Below are 5,891 nucleotides of genomic sequence, written 5' to 3' on the forward strand. Positions count from 1 at the left end.
GATGTATCACCATCCCTAAGTGTCATTCTACCTTCTCTTACATCAATGAATGCCTCGGTGGTTGTTAAAAATGGGCGACCTAGAATTAGAGGAATATCAAGGTTTTCCTCCATATTAATCACTATAAAGTTTGCAACAAAGGTCAAACTTCCCACGTTAACAAGTAAATTATTTGCTATTCCAACCGGGTGTTTAATGGTTTGGTCAAATGATTGAACACCTATTTTGGTTGGTTTTGATTTACCCATGCCTAATCTTTTGTATAAGGAAAGAGGCATAATATTTGCACTTGCTCCTAAATCTGCGAGTCCATTATATACAGCACCATCATTAAGTAAGTAAGAAATGATAAATTCACCCGGGTCTCCTGCTTTAGTAAGTCGAGTTGGTTTGTAAACCTTTTTCGGGTGTTCTTTCCTTGGTTCTTTCACTTCTATTTGAATTTCTTGTTCACATTTTTCTTCGTTTTTTGGAATGGGAGGTTTGTATAAGAATTCTTCTTCATCACTCAAATTTGAATCCTCCTTATATTCAAATTTTGATTTTTCATATGTTGTTGATAACATATTTATGTTTTCATTTTGAAGGTTTTCTTGGGTGGTGAAATTATGATTAACTTTATTGTCAACTTCCATCGGACCATGTATGTAATGTTTAACTCTGTGACCATTAACTTTAAATTCAATCTCATTTGAATTTATTAATTCTATCGTTCCGTATGGGAAAACTCTTTTGACTATGAATGGTCCAGACCATCTTGATTTCAATTTTCTAGGAAATAGCTTGAATCGTGAATTGAAAAGAAGAACTCTGTCTCCTTCTTTAAATTCTTTTGAACTTTTGATTCTTTTATCATGCCATTTCTTCGTTCTTTCTTTATAGATTAACGAATTTTCGTATGCTTCATGTCTTAATTCTTCTAATTCATTTAGTTGACTTAATCGTAGACGTCCAGCTTCATGTAAATCAAGATTACATGTCTTCAAAGCCCAAAATGCTTTGTGTTCAATTTCTACTGGAAGATGACATGCTTTTCCATAAACAAGTCTAAAAGGTGTGGTTCCAATTGGAGTTTTGTAGGCTGTTCTAAAAGCCCAGAGTGCATCCTCCAATTTAATGGACCATTCCTTCGGATTTGATCCTACGGTTTTCTCTAGAATACGTCTTAAAACTCGGTTGGTATTTTCAACTTGTCCACTTGTTTGTGGATGATATGCAGTAGAGATTTTATGAGTTACTCCATATCTTTTGAGAACTTTCTCAAGTTGATTATTACAGAAATGAGTACCCCGATCACTTATTAAAGCTTTCGGTGTTTCAAACCTTGCAAAAAGACGTTTTAAAAAGTTGACTACAACTCGTGCATCGTTAGTTGGGAGAGCTTGTGCTTCCGCCCATTTAGATACATAATCAATGGCTACGAGAATATAGAGATTATTATGAGATTTTGGAAATGGACCCATAAAGTCAATACCCCAAATGTCAAATACTTCACATACTTGTATGACATTTTGTGGCATTTCATCACGTTGACTTATTTTTTCGGCCCTTTGACAAGCATCACAGGATTTGCAAAGAAGGTGTGCGTCTTTGTAAATTGTAGGCCAATAGAATCCAGCATCGTAAACTTTTCTTGCTGTTAGTTGAGGCTCATAATGCCCTCCTGTTGGTCCTGTGTGACAATGGTTTAAAATTTTACTAGCTTCATCTCCGAATACACATCGGCGTATTATTACATCGGGACAACTTTTAAACAGATGTGGATCTTCCCAGAAATAGTGTTTTATATCACTGAAGAATTTCTTTCATTTTTGGTACGATAATCCTTTTTCAAGGAATCCACATACTAAATAATTTGCATAGTCTGCAAACCATGGAATTTCATTATAATCTATCTTCAATAGATATTCATCAGGAAAGTTGTCTTGTATGGCCGATTCATTTAGAACTTCTAACTCAGGATTTTCAAGACGAGAAAGATGATCAGCGGCGAGATTTTCTGCTCCTCTTTTATCTCGGATTTCAATATCGAATTCTTGTAAGAGTAAGATCCAGCGGATTAATCTTGGTTTAGCATCTTGTTTCAAAAATAGGTATCTAAGAGCAGAATGGTCGGTATAGACCACCGTTTTTGCTAGAACGAGATATGAACGAAATTTGTCAAAAGCAAAGACAATAGCAAGGAGTTCTTTTTCAGTAGTTGTGTAATTTGTTTGTGCTCCTTGTAACGTCTTACTAGCATAATATATAGGTTGAAATCGTTTTTCAATCCTTTGTCCTAAAACGGCTCCCATTGCAAAATCACTTGCATCGCACATTAGTTCGAATGGTAGATTCCAATTTGGTGTTATCATGATCGGCGCATTAGTGAGTTTCTCTTTAAGAATATTAAAAGATTTGATACATTCATCTGAAAAGATGAATGGAGCATCCTTTTCTAGGAGTTTATTCATAGGAGTGGCAATTTTAGAAAAATCTTTTATGAAACGTCGGTAAAAACCGGCATGCCCTAGAAAACTCCTAACTCCTCTAACATTGATGGGATGTGGAAGTTTAGCAATTACATCTACTTTAGCTCTATCCACTTCAATTCTTTCTTTTGAAATTTTATGACCAAGAACGATGCCTTCTTTAACCATAAAATGGCATTTCTCCCAATTAAGAACTAGATTTGATTGTTCGCATCTAATAAGCATTCATTCAAGATTAGCTAGACATGTTTCAAATGTATCACCGAAGACTGAAAAGTCATCCATGAAAACTTCCATGCATTCTTCTATCATGTCGTGAAAAATTGCCATCATGCACCTTTGAAAGGTTGCAGGGGCATTGCAAAGTCCAAATGGCATGCGTTTGTAAGCAAAAGTACCATAAGGGCACATGAACGTGGTTTTCTCTTGATCTTCGGGTGCTATTGGAATTTGAAAATATCCAGAAAATCCATCAAGAAAACAATAGTAACTATTTCCGGCTAATCTTTCCAACATTTGATCAATGAAAGGTAAGGGAAAGTGATCTTTTCTGGTGGCGTCATTTAATTTTCTATAATCAATACACACACACCATCCTGTTACAGTCCTAGTAGGAATAAGCTCATTTTTCTCATTTGTAATGACAGTCATGCCACCCTTCTTAGGCACGCATTGAACTGGGCTTACCCATGGACTATCAGAAATTGGATAAATTAAACCTGCATCTAGCAGTTTAATAATCTCTTTCTTAACTACATCTTGCATATTAGGATTTAGTCTTCATTGGCATTGCACATACGTTTTATGACCTTCTTCCATAAGGATTTTATGTGTGCAATACGAAGGACTTATTCCTTTAATATCATGAATCTTCCATGCAATGGCTGGTTTATGAGCTTTCAACACAGAAATGAGTTGTGATTTCTCATTTTCAGTAAGAGAAGACGATATTATTACAGGTAATTCAGATTCACCATGTAAATAAGCGTATTCCAAATGATTTGGAAGTGGCTTTAACTCTAATTTCGGTGGTTCTTCTATCGATGATTTATATCGATATCTGTCTTCTTCTTTTAGCATTTGAATTTCTTCTGTTGTTGGTTCATATCCATTAGCTATAAGTGTAGCTAACATTTCAGCTTCATCAATTGGTTCATTACCTTCTCCTAAAGAACATTCTCCTGTTCCTTGTAATTCTGGAAATTCTTCTAACAATTCTGCATGTGCATCTATAGTTTGAATATAATAACATGTATCATCTGCAGATTGTGGTTGTTGCATTGCTCTATCAACTGAAAAGGTAACACTCTCATCCTCTATACTTAGGGTCAATTTCTTACCGAACACATCTATCATTGCTTTAGCCGTGTTTAAGAATGGTCTTCCTAATATGAGAGGAACTTAAGAATCTTCTTCCATGTCCAGAACAACAAAATCTACTGGAAATACTAAAGTACCAACTTTAACTAGAATGTTCTCCATTATCCCTCTAGGATATTTTATTGATCTATCGGCTAGTTGTATACTTATTCTAGTTGGTTTCAATTCTCCAAGGTCTAGTTTAGCGTATAGTGAATACGGCATTAAATTTATACTAGCACCTAAGTCTGTCAATGCTTCTATTGAACTAAGACTACCCAGAAAACATGGAATTGTGAAACTTCCTGGATCAGATAGTTTTTCTGGTATCTTATTCAACAACACTGCTGAACAATTAGCATTCATAGTAACAGCCGAGAGTTCTTCCATTTTCTTTCTATTTGAGATTAGATCTTTCAAGAATTTAGCATATCTAGGCATTCCTGAAATAACATCAATGAAAGGAAGATTTACATTTATCTGTTTAAACATATCCAAGAATTTGGATTGCTCGGCTTCAAGTTTCTCTTTCTTCATTTTACTCGGGTAAGGAAGTGGTGGTTGGTATGGTTTAACATAAGGTTTATCCTTAACTGTGTTATCTTCATTAACCTTTTCAACTACCGTTTCTTTTTTCTTATCTTGATCAGGTTGTGGTTCTTGTGGAGTAGGAATAGCTTCATCAGAAGTTACAGGTATTTCAGGTGGTTTAAGTGTTGTACCACTTCTTGTGGTAATGGCTTTAGCTGTTTCATTCCGGGGGTTAGCATTTGTATCACTAGGTAAACTTCCCGGTTTTCTTTCACCTATTAATCTTGCTAGGTTACTTACTTCTTGTTCCAAGTTTTGAATAGAAGCTTGTTGATTTCTAAATGCTTGAGCATTTTGTTCATTAGTTTGTTTCTGATATGTGAAAAACTGCGTTTGAGTTTCAACTAGCTTCGTCATCATATCTTCTAAATTCGGCTTTTTATCATCGGGTTGTGGTAGTTTGTTTTGAAAATTAGGTCTTTGCTGATTGTAATTATTGTTGGACACTTGTTGATTGCTAGGACCTTGTTGGTTGTTGTATGGAATATTTCAGTTATAGTTCTGATTTTGATTGTAAATAGGTCTTTGCGGTTGATAATTATTCTGATAATTATTTCCAGGCCTTTGGTTTATGTATTAAATATTCTCTCTTTGTTCCATTGTTAATTCAATACTAAGACAATCTTTTGTCAAATGTGGTCCTCCACACTGCTCACAACTAATTCGTATTGAGTGAATATCCTTAGTCATCTTTTCCATTCGTCTCTCGACAGCATCTATCTTTACGGAAATGGAATCTAAGTCATGGCTAGAATCGGCTCTAGTTGCTTTAGATGATCTAACGATATCTTTTTCTTGGTGCCACTCATGTGAGTGGGAAGCAGTGTTATCAATAATTTTATAAGCATCAGTTTCGGTTTTCTTCATAATGGAACCACCAGCTGCTATATTTATGTCTTTCCTTGTAGTGATGTCGCATCCTTGGTAGAATATTTGTACTATTTGACAGGTATCTAAACCATGTTGCGGACATCCTCTTAATAACTTTCCAAATCTTGTCCACACCTCATATAGAGTTTCATTTGGCTTCTATGTGAACGTAACAATTTCTCCTTGAAGTCTTACGGCTTTAGATGCAGGAAAGAATTGTTTAAGAAATTTTTCAACTAAAACATCCCATGTATCAATCGCCCCTTCAGGTAACGATTCCAACCAATCTTTGGCTTCTCCCTTTAAAGTCCAGGGAAATAACATGAGATATATCTGTTCATTCTCCACTTCTCGAATTTTAAATAGTGTGCAGATCCTATTAAAGGTACGAAGATGTTCATTTGGATCTTCCTTTGGCGCACCACTAAATTGGCATTGATTAGTCACCATGTGTAGAATTTGTCCTTTGATTTCATAATCTGGCGCATTAATGTCTGGATGAGTAATTGCGTGACCTTGGCCAGTGCGTTTAGCTCTCATTCGGTCTGGATGAGTAATTGCGTGACCTTGGCCAGGATTCTGATTTAATGGTTCGTTCCT

Source organism: Rutidosis leptorrhynchoides, chromosome 5 (assembly GCF_046630445.1).
Source record: "Rutidosis leptorrhynchoides isolate AG116_Rl617_1_P2 chromosome 5, CSIRO_AGI_Rlap_v1, whole genome shotgun sequence".
NCBI lineage: Eukaryota > Viridiplantae > Streptophyta > Magnoliopsida > Asterales > Asteraceae > Rutidosis > Rutidosis leptorrhynchoides.